Genomic DNA, 12,186 nt, shown 5'->3' with positions numbered 1-12,186 from the left:
TTAGTATTAGTTTAGCAGTGCAGTATTACCAGGCGTTAGGAAGTACCTGGCCTTAAATTCAGAGTAGCTGCCTAGGATAAGGTCCCATATAGGGACAGGGTCACCACAAAACACAGCACCCTGATGGAATTTCAAGCCATGCACCAAGAATAGTTGCTGCCATGATAGGAGTGTGCCCCAATCACTCTCCAATTGTATTCCGCACATTAATTGTCCGGCCCTAAACCCCCTCTTGTGCGCTGTATTCAGTCTATTTAAATTGCCTCATGTCAGCCCGGCTTCATGTTCACAGCGGGACTGTTGCTGTCATTCCCGGTGTTGCAGCTGCATTGTTACATGTAGTGACACTTAACAGTAAAAACAGCTGTCATAGACAATGATGATCACCTTTGCATACATTGCTGTTGTAGGTGCCTGCACGCAGACAGCAGGGTCCGCTGCCAAGCTACTCCCATGTCCTAGGAACCTGTCCAAATGTCTGGTGTCAGGCTGATCCAGCCCTGCTGCAACCTGGGTGCTGGATGTGTAGTGCTCCCTTCGACATTGGCGCTCTATGCACCTGCTTACCTAGTGTATCTATGGGGCCGGCACTGTTGGAATATGTGTGGTACAGACTGCTGGCTAGATGGTCCCGGCAGCAAACTGCTACTTAGAGCCATATTCAATATGAGCCGAGCTGCGATACTTTTTTGCGGCACGGACTTTTCACCTGCTTCGTCTGTTTTGTATGCGGAAAAGTATCGCGCGAGTGCACGCTTCACCCCCTATTCAATTTGAAAGTACGCGAAAAAGGGACCAGGCGAAACTTGACCAGGTGGAAAGTGCTGTCAGATTTGGGGAAATCAGCCTGACACCCCCCAAAAGATGCTCTGACATGGGGGTTCACTATGATACCCCCTGATTTGGCTTGCTGAAGGTATTTGGTGTTTTTGCTGCTAAATAGCGTTTTTCTATACCTGATGCAGAATAGTATTCAGGAGTATTTTTTCTGAAAATAACTTATCCCAGCAAATTTGGGGTACTTGACAATGGGGGTCAGCATATTTAAAAGTTGCTAAAGTGAAGTTGAAACAATTATGAAATATCCACCTGCCACAAGCACCTGCAATCCAAAAAACACTTGGGGCATACTTGGGGAACCCCCAGAGTCAAGTTCGCTAGTTTTTAACTTTGTTCCCCAACTTTTTTTTTTTCACCCCCTTTTTCAAAGTCATTTTTTGTGGTGTCCTTAAGTTTTTTTTTTATTTTTTTTGACACAGTTTACCTTTGGGGGACTGTCTGAAGGCTGCAGGTGGGTTCCCGCAACATTGCACCCCAAAACCCCAATTCTGCACTTTTTTCCGCCTGCTTTTCACAGGCGAAACTTTTTCGCCTAGTACAATGCATTGACTTTCCGCCTAGGCGGAAAGTCTTCAAATTGAATGCAGGGTGAAAGCAAAACAGGCGAAAATTATGTGAGCAGCAAAAAAGTATCGCAGATCAGGACTTCTCGCCTCAAAATGAATACGGGCCTTAGTCACAAGTAGTAGAACATTTTACAACCCCTTACATGTATTATGATGTACTTCTCATAACTCAAAGAGGTTTCATTTTTGATACACAGTATGTTATCTGCCTGCCTAGTTTAAGCCAATTAAAATATATAACACTTGCTGTGGATGTTGGATTTGTCTTACTAATGAGCAAACTTGTTCTATTCCAAATGAAATTGTTGTCAAATGCAATTGCTAAGAAAAATACAAAAACAACTAAAGAAAAACCCCAAACTGCACAGCTGTCCATATTCCTTAGGGTGCTTGGGTTTCATTCATTAATATTGTTTCTTTGGAAGATTCTGTAGTTTAACAATAATAAAATTGCACATTTACTTGATTTTTACTGTAGTCATGTACCTTATTTTATAGTTAAATATACAATATACCCCCTGCACTACAGAAAAATCATGGAGTCCAATGATGGGGGAAAGTCTCCCCCCAAACTGACTTCCCTCTCTTTCAAATAATGGGTCCCATCAGTACTTATTGTCCGGTGATCAGCTATGATCACTTTACAATGTTATGCTGAGCTACAAAAACGTATGTTTTCTGTATGTGCAGGGGGCACTGTCTGCCATCTCACCTCCATAATAACACCGAAAACTATATGGGCACCCATATTTGAAAGAGGGGAGTCAATTGATCGTCCATTATATCATGTGTGTGTCGGCCAGTGTGTACCAGCGATATGCCTGTTTATGACGTTGTTCACAGACATATACCGTTGGCTGTGCAGCACGGATATATCTGCTTATCGTGCTGTGCGTACAGGCGGTCAGCCGACCACCCATACACTGGCTGCAATGGCCGCGGGGAGGGGGACGCAACGTATCTATGTAGTCCCATGTTGACACTCAGCACTACCTCTCTTTTATCCTGAAGCAGATGGTGATTAGCCACAAGTCAATTCTACAATCCTAGATCTTATCTTACATAAATATAGCAGTAAAGCTGCACTGTTTAGAACACAGGATTTTGAGCAAAGTTTTGTACGTCTATGATGTCTCTCTGTTTATTATGCAACTTGCTGCAAAAAGACTTAAAATACAGGCTAAAAGTCACCATGGATAAAAGTTGAAACAGAGATACCTGAAGGCTGTAGAGATTACAAGCCAACGTACAGTACTTAAAAAGGATTTACAGGACATAATTTCCCTAAAAGATTCATAAATATGTATTTTTGTAGTGAAATACATTGCAAGCTTAATTTCCATTACATCTTATAGTATATAGGGCCTAATTCAGAGATGGACGTTAATGCAAATGCAGCTGCAAATTCGTACGGAACACAGCAGCGAAAATATGCTAATGACCCCAAAGATCACCCGAGCATAGGGACGCCCACTGCTGCCTTCTTATCTGTGTACAATGGGCCTGATTCAGCAAGGAACGCACGTTAGAAGATGCACGCACCCGTCCGCTGAAAGAATATGCTAATCAATGCATATGTACGGAGAACACAAGATTCAGACACTCAGCCCCATACTATGCCGCCCATCTCCCTTTACTCACAGCCTGTTCAGCATGCAGGATAGCGTAAACATCGGTAACATCGAGAACCATCGGACCCATACGCACAATAGTGGTTGATTTGACCTACCGCAGGATTTTGGCCGCTTCCTGTGTACAGCTTATGGTATGAATGTGTATGCCACCACACTGCCTTAATTATGCATGCCCCTATAACGGCGTTATAACGTCTGCGTTTGCCTGACTACTCCCCGTCACCACCCACAAATGGCACTTCCTGTTAATCAATTTCGGAAGGGTCTGCTTACACACTAATTGTAGTCTGCGTAACATAACCCGATCGCACTGGCTAGTTCGCGCATGTGCAGTGCAAAAACATCGGCCAAGTGCGTGCATTCTCTCCTTTGCATTCCTTACTGAATCAGCCCCAATGCCCTTACCTGAGTAAATATCGGTAACATCGACATACATCGAATGCCCATAATGCCATTGCAGACTCAGCAGCTCTCTTGTAGAACTGTCGCTCGGTGCTGCATGCCAAATTTCAAGGCAAAAAAATTTAAATTGAGGATTTGGGAGTAATCTACACTCTCAGTTAGGACCACTTTTGTGCTGTAGTACTGTATATGGGGAATTTTTGGGAAGGCATAAGTCAGGGTATGGGGCAAATTTCTATTTGGGATTTTATTTTATTGGGTAGCTCTTGTTCTGGGGTAGGGCCTTTTGGGGTTCAGGTAATTGAGAGATTTACAGTTTTTAAACTATTACCTCACAAATGCCCCATTATAGAGATAGGGAGTTCAACTTGTTGCGCAGCCTCAGTAGGAGCAGGGGGGTATACTGTGGTGGCTTTACCTGGGTGCAGCAAGATGGCTGCCTTATGCGGGCGTTAGTGGTGGGGTGACCCAGCAATGGCAATATGTGGAAGCGGGGGCGGGGACCTGGCATTGGTGCGGTAGTTACTTACCGAGGACCCAACACTGGTGGTGCGGGCAACCGCGGAGTGGGCGGCTTTGACATCATTGCGGGCTACAGCGGCAGGTGCGGTGCAGGCTGCGGGAACCGGTGGTGGGACCTGGCATCTGTGCAGGTGCTGGTGGTGGGCCTGGATCCGAGTGGATCCAGTCCCTGCCAGCCATTTTGTCGAGTTTGGCAGCGGAGCCTATTTAAAAAATTTCAATGGCAGTGCGCAGAAGCAGTGGCGGGGACCTGGCTGTGGTGCAGTAGTTACTTACCGAGGACCCGGTGGTGGTGGAGCGGACGTCTGTGAAGTGGGCGGTGGTGGCATTGGATGCGGGCTACAGCGGCGGCAGTGGTGCAGGCTGTAGGACCCGGCGGCGGCGGGACCCAGCATCTGTGCAGGTGCTGGCGGTGGGCCTGGGTCCGAGGGGATCCTGTCCCTGCTAGCCATTTTGCCGAGTTCGGCAGAGGAGCCCATTTAAAAAATTTTACTTCAAAGACGGCTGTCGTGAGCATTGATTGTCATCACCCCGCCCCCTCGGCTAGCTTATATAAACTAGCGCGAGGCAGCAGCATGACAGTCCGCCCACTAGGTGAAGAGATCACCAGAAACTCTAGGGAGGTGGCAGCCAAGCAAGAGAGCTAATTGGCTGCCACCCCCTAGGTGAAGACACTGAAGCCCTGGCAGGTTGGCGCCCACTAGGCGAAGACGATGAAGACCTGGCAGATTGGTGCCTGCCAGGCAAAGACAACAAAGACCTGGGGTGGCGGCGGTCACAAAAAAGAGCGTAAAGGCTGCTGCCTGGTAAAGACTAAATAAATTATGTTAAAAAAAATTGGTGTAGTCTGTTTATTTTAATATTTCTTTTACAGGTGTACCACAAGTACCAGTGGGGCCTAAATGCACCGCTTGCTGGTAATTTGGTTCTCCAAGTAACAGCATGCAAGGGAGGCTTGCTGGGACCTATAGTTTACCCGCAAAAGACAATATTCTTTCAAATGCACCACATTACACAATCAACTCAGCACCCACCGCCTAGGGGTGTCGGAGTTTTTCCCCTGTATTCCAGGACCGGCTCAGAGCCCAGTGCTGGTTGTGCTGAATACAGGGGACCCCTATGTTGTTTGTCCCGTTGTTTTTAGCACAACCAGGACCAGCAGTGAAGAGCCCGGGGCTGGTTGTGCTTTAGGGGGAGAGGGCCACTTTACACAATAAACCTGGCACCCACTGCCCAGGGGTCCCAGGGATCAGCCCAGACCTGGGGTGTCCTGGAGAGGGGGACCTTTTTTGGGGGGTCCTCTGCTCCCCAGGGATCCGCAGCCTGGGCTGACTAGTGGTCAGGGTTAATGCTTTGGCGGGGGTGCCCGGTGGAAGGGTTCCCCCAGCTGTGGCATTACCCCCCTGCTAGAAAGAGCTCGGTGCTGGTTATGGAAAATACAGGGTACCCCTATATTTCTGAAACCAGGACCAACTGGGCTGAGCCCAGTGCTGGTCGTGCTAAATACAGGGCACCCCTATGTCTTTTTGTCTCCTGTATTTTGACAACCAGGTCTGGCTCTAAAAAGCCCAGTGCTGGTTGTGCTTTGGGTGAGGGGTTGCATGTCCTATTTATTTATAATTTTACAAATATTAAATTTTTAACATAGATGCATAGATGGATCTCACTGATACATCCATGCATCTGTGTCTTATTGATTTTATGTTCTCAGTGCTAGTGAGCCCCTCTGTCACCCACTGATGCCCCTGTGCACTGCCCCACTGCTGCCACTGTGCCACACCCCCACTGCTGCTGCTGCCCACACTCCTGCAGCCCATCCCCGCAGCTGTCTCTCCCTATGCAACCCAAAACACCTCCCGTGTGCCGGCCTTCCTCCACCTGCACTAATGAACCATTTTGTTGCACTTCTCCCCTTCTCCCCTGCAGGTGTCCCGGTTTGCTCCTCCAAACCCTGATAGTTAGTAAATTTTAAAAAGGCAATGAAATTCCATAGACAAAAAACCTTATGGTTTCATATGTCTCATTAAGGCTTCTTAGACATGATCTGAAATTTCACAAAACCTATTGAATTTCTGACACTCAAACTTAAAAAAGAAATGAAATTCTGATCATTAAGGCTGATGCCTTAATGGACGTGTTCCTTGCGCAATACAGATATAGCATGCCATCACACCCTGTGGTTAACTGCAGATTCAGCACTCTCACAGAGTGAGAATGCTGTCACTTACAAAATGGTGGAGATGCTAATTTACAGAATTGTGTGCTCATTGGAATATACACATGCAGTCTATGCAACTGAGGTCATTGCTATTGAATGTGTTGTCTGGTGTACAGGGCCCACCTTCACTACTGGTATGCTGAATATCCCACGAGGGGTGGAATTGTTTTAAGAAATTTAGCACTTGAATAAATGGTATTTCACTATATGTGATTATTTCCTTTTTTTACATATTTTTGACCATGATGCAATGAATAAATGACTGAGGAAAAACTGGAATTTAATTTACATCTAGAGAGTACACAAAGTTGAGAGACTATATTATATGATCTTTATCTAACCCGGAGAAAGCTCCCTAATTTTTTATTGTGTTTAGAAATTATATGAATTAGAGACGTGGTGACCTCTTGTGAGTAATTTGAAGAAGTGTTGGGTGCTCTTAAATGCTCCTTCCCCATCCCTCCTTCAATGTCTTATCATTCGGAACAGTTATAGTCCCTGCCCTCCGTACCTTTTTTTCCATTTCATTCTTTTCAGACTTCCTGTTTGAATTATTTGTCTACTCCTATTAAGGACCCACAACTACACTTGTAGCACTAGTCACAGCAGTTTACACAAGTGACTGATTTGTTTGTGCGTTTCCAACTATTTTTTGGTAACTACAGTTCCCTAAAGTTACTGAATTACCCTTGAAACAATGACTACATTTGTCATCCATGTCATTCTTAAAGAGGCAATTGCTTGGCAATATTATGGACAATCCCTCTAGATGTGAATTTAGATTACACGTGCATTATGTGAGCTCTAAAACCCATTAAAGCTTTGTGATGAGTCTATACATTATACACAATGCTGGAATGGAACTGCATTGCTCTTGCAATTGTGTTTATAAATGTAAAACTGATGGAACTGGGCTTTAGGTAAAAAGAGTTAGACATAAACAACACAGATCACTTACAATTATTTATGGCTGGCATGTCAAACATTTGACACGCCAGTGTAGGTTGGCCTCTATGCCAAATAAAAGTTCTCATTTTCACTGAGTCGATGCAATAACAGAAAATTATTTCAATTCCTTCCTGACATTCAGCAGTTTCTCCTGGATTGAAATCATCCTGTGCTTTTGTGTGATGTTATCTCTGGGGTATCTTCAGTGTGAATATCACAATTCACTCTTTTGCTGCAGAAATTATCCACAAACTCAAGGGGAATACAGGATAAAGTGATTTCTAAACAACACTGATAGCATGGAATCGGTCTCGCATGCAACAATCAATTATTTGGACTTAGGCAAAACATTGCAAGAGAGCAAGAGAAATCATCAGCTTAGGTTTATTGTAATTATGCAGTGAGGGTATAAATGATGTAAAAAGCACAGAAGCGAGTGAGGGGGATTTGAAATGAGTGAGCAATTTGCTAATTAATTTGAGCTGCTGTCTTAATCATTTTTAATCCAAATCATTTGCTAAACAATTTTTCTGATACGATCTGTCAAAGCCATAAGGCCACACTTAGCTTTCCGCTTCATGCAACGTCCATGTGTGCCCGGATGTGTTTTCTGTACATTGTGTACACTTATCCCATGTATAAAGTTGAGATGCAGGACTAGCGATCCCATCAGGTGTAATCTATAAGTAGACAATTGCATAAAATTGTTAAGCAAGCAATAAGATGTTTTCTACATTCAGACTAATGTTTCACTAAATTGTAAGTTGAGGAAATTAAATATGAAAAGTTGCTCATTGTAGTTTATTTTATTAATAATATATGGGGGCCTCAATGTTGCCAGGTGTGTCTGCATGATGAGGATGGAGCTGTTTTGGTGTTTATTCTTAGTGTTTATCAACTCTTCCTCCCAAACTATTTCCAGTCAGACTGGCTCACTGGTGTACAGGGGAAATCCCCGGTGGGCCTTAATGCCTGAGGGCTCCACGTCTTCCTCTAATGTCAGGTTCCAGACTGTGCATTCAAATTATACATTGTTACTCTATTAGATGGTCAGTTATATGATCTCAAATAGCTGGCCAAGCCTCTGTTCGGCTACATTTCTCAGGGCCATAACTAGGGATGTGCAAGCGGTGCAGCACCACAGAGCACAGAGCCCTGTGGGCAGCACCGCTGTTCACCCATGACTCCTGCACCTACAGCCAGAATCTATGCAGCAGTGCCACCTGGAGCGTCCTTAGTGATCGAGGCCCTGCCCCCTCCATGTGACACCACATGGAGGGGGCGTGGCATGCACCGGGCGGCGAGACCGCTAATTACAGCTGTAACATTTCTACATATACATAAGATTTTGAAACAACTTTTTCTGTTTCCAACAAAAATAAAGATTTTGTGAATCAATTTGAAATTAGTTGAATTGAATTTGAAATTGGCAACTAAGGAATGCAACTGATAAATTCCTCTTTTGCATAAGATAAATATTCAGAAACTGTTCATGTTAATAGTAGTACTCAGATTCCGTTAAACACCAGCCTACCATCAAGCCTTCTATTAGATGGCTCAAGGTCTGAAGAAGTCAATCCCTGTTCTAGATTCCATGTTCTTTTGAACTGTGCCATACCCTATCTCCTAGCCTTTCGACAATTGTGCTAAATCATGTGTACTGTATTTGGGCACACATTTGTATATGCTGTATATGTACTGTATTTAGCAGAACAGTGAAAACATTGGGCATCCCTCAATAGAGTAGTTAGACCTGCCCTGACTTCTGCTGGTGTGCCTTTTCTTCATTTGCTTGTGCAATCCACTTGGGTGAATTTATTTGAATCTATTTCTATAGCTCAGTTACAGTATAAGCCTTGTTGTGTCCTGAACATCTCCACTAAAGCAGAGCATCCAAAATCTAAATAATTCAATATAGGGAATATTCCAGCTTATTAAAGAGTATTGCCTATGGTCAACTAGATGTATGAGATTGCTCACTGTCTGAAGATTTGCCCACAATAGAATAGTAGAATAGAAACATTTTTGGGTGCTAGTATCAAGCAAAACTGAGCCATCCTGGCCTCCTCACAACAAGACAAACTAACTGCAGCCTCTCTAATGTGAACCCAAGCAACAATTTGGAGGACATCAAAATTTCAAGGAGTCAATACTTGATCATTTCTGGTTGAATACCTGTTGAATGCATCTTTAAGAAGGGTAACACAAGGCTATCACTGCATCAAGATAGGGCTTTAACAAGCCTCCATATGTCAAATAGGCAGCACAATGGTCTAATGATTACCATTACTGCCTCACAGCACTGAGGTCTTGGATTAAATTCCCACCATGGTCCTAACTGAGTGCAGTTTGTATATTCTCCCCATGGTTGGGTGGGTTTCCTCCCACAATCTAAACATTTACTGGTAGGTTAATTGGCTCCCAACATAAAATTAACCATACTGTGTATATGTGTGTTCGTGTGGTAGGGAATATAATGCCTGATTCAGCAAGGATTGCAGTTACTAATACTCATGCAATAGGGGGATTGTTTCGCACTGCGCATGCGTACACATCGCAGTGCACGTGCGCGAACCAGCCGCTATGATCAGAACTGCGATCACAGTGGCGCCGCAGACCTATCGCAGAGTGATTGACAGGAAGTGCTGTTTGTGGGTGGTGACGGGAGGGGGGTGGTGGGTGGTTGGGCAAACGCAGGTGTGCCAGTGTGTTTCAATGGTGTTGCAGGGGCGTGCATAAATTAGTCACTGCGATACCATATGCAGTCTGAGGCCTCAGAGCGTGTGCTGAAGTGAGAAGTTCCTGATTGAGGTCTGACCAGCCTTAACTGTGTGTACGGGTCCTGTTACCGATTATTTTGCTATGTTGCCAAAGTATACGGATGTGAGTAAGGGGAAGTGGGCGTCCTTATGTTAGGCAGCGATCGCATTGCGAATGCATTTATTTGCATATCACTGCTGGTATTAGCAACTGCGTTGCGTGCGTATTAGCAGAATAGCGATCCTTGCTGAATCAGGCCCATAGATTGTAAGCTCCACTAGGGCAGCGACTGCTGAGAATGGCTAAATATTCTCTGTACAGTGCTGCAGAATATGTGTGTGTTATATAAATAACTGGTAATAAATACATTTTTAAAATCTATTGACTGTTATCAATATTATAGTACAATTGTATATTTGATCTGAATACAAATATAAATTATTCTAGGAGCAGAGCCTATGATTTGTACATCACTGTCTTCAACAGATCTGCTTTGTGTACAGTCTAGAGGTGTAGAATTGGCTGCCCCCCCACCCCCCTCCGTGTGCAGTGTGTACCCGCTATGTTGGGCGGTGTGTGCTCCTGTGGGCTCATCAGAAACATTGTCAGGTCGGCCCTACATGCAGCTCAACCTTACAATGAGACCCATGACCCCATGCAGTGCGATGCGGCAGGGGCCGACATATCGGGCAGTCGGGCACCGGATTGTCTAATGTGTACCGGCCGCCCGATTTGTCGGCCCGTTGGCACACACATCATTTAGTGTTTACCCAGTTTAAGGTAGGGAGATGCTCTTAATCCATGCAGTCACTTTCTCTCACCCATTAAGCATCTGAGAGGGGCATATGGGTGGACAGATGAGGATATAGCTCAGACTGCACCCACCATGACAGAAACTTCTTGGACCGCAAGGGAGAGCTCGGACCTAGGTACTTCTCTCTCTGACTATATTCGGGCCAATACCTGTAGCTAAGCATAGATATTCCGGTCTACATGCACTGGAATGGCAACATTATATTTCATGAAGTCTAGAGGTTAAAATAAGAGAGTTAAAATGTATCACTGTTCTAAGTGGAGCCTACATTTTCCATCTGCTGAGATTGAATTTGAAGAGTATGTTTTAAATCTCTCTCTGACAAGACACTGCAAACAACTCACATGGAAAGATTTATCTTGACTTTTTTCCTGGTACAAATAGATAGAACACCCTACTGTTTGAGGTTCTGTAATGCTTCTTTCATGTAACTCGCTTTGGTTTTAGTGAATACAAATACATTATCAAATAGATTTTTAAGTCTTATCTTGCAGTATTCCAGTTCTCTTCTGTATCTGTAAATATCTGTCAGCTGTTGCCTGTTTTCTCTGTAGTTGGTTTTATCTGCGGTTTGTAATACTTTTAAACCCCCTTAGTGTTATTCTCTAGGTGAAATGAATCATCCCAAACCCTCTGTGTATACTGATTTGATGATCTGGTGCTGTTGAGGTAAAAAAAAAAAAGTTGAAATTTGCTCTTTTTGAATAAAGCTTCACTGAAAAGATCTTTCAAAGTTCCACAAATGTTGCTAGGTGTATGTCAGCCATTGAAAGAGTTAGTGTCCCAGTGCATTGTGGGATGTGTTGTTCTGGAATAGTTGAATTATGCTTGCTTGCATGTCCCTTTACTAAAGCTACATAAATTAAGTTGAGCATATTTATTGAGTAAACATTTGAATGACATATTGAGCCTAATTCATAATTGTATGCAAACCCGATGGTTTGCGTACAACTACAATGGTGGGAAGACTTTGCATGCGCAGGACCTGATTGATAGGCTGTGGCCATTTGGAGCGGGGAGGGGTGGCCACGGGGGTTTGTTTTACAAAATGGGGACGTCTGGCCCTCCTTTTGTACTTGTGCCAAGGTAAGGGTCTGTGTCTTCCAATGCCGATTTCCCAGCCCTGGCAGAGGAGTGCCGACAGGTCATATTCAGATGGTTGATGGCTGCGTCCGTCACGACTGATAGTTGCGATGGTGATACGATGCTGCAACTTCGGATGCAGTACTCGGATCTGCGATGCTGGCAGGGGCCGTCTTTTATATGCAGATGGGTTGGGTACGGGGTGCCGTGGCTCAGAATCCCAAAGCCAGCATCCCGACAGGGTCACAATCCCTACAGAGGGAAGTATACTCTTCTTTCCCTATCCCTCCCTCCCCACAGCCTAAACCTAACCCTCCCTCCCTATTGTCTAAACCCAACCTTTCTCCCCCACAATCTAAACCTTAGCCTTCCCCAGTGCCTAATCCTGACCCTCCCCCT

The sequence above is a fragment of the Taudactylus pleione genome, unplaced genomic scaffold (genome assembly GCF_031769625.1).
Source record: "Taudactylus pleione unplaced genomic scaffold, aTauple2 ptg000100l, whole genome shotgun sequence".
In the NCBI taxonomy this organism is placed as follows: domain Eukaryota; kingdom Metazoa; phylum Chordata; class Amphibia; order Anura; family Myobatrachidae; genus Taudactylus; species Taudactylus pleione.
Note: the sequence above shows the minus strand (reverse complement) of the source record.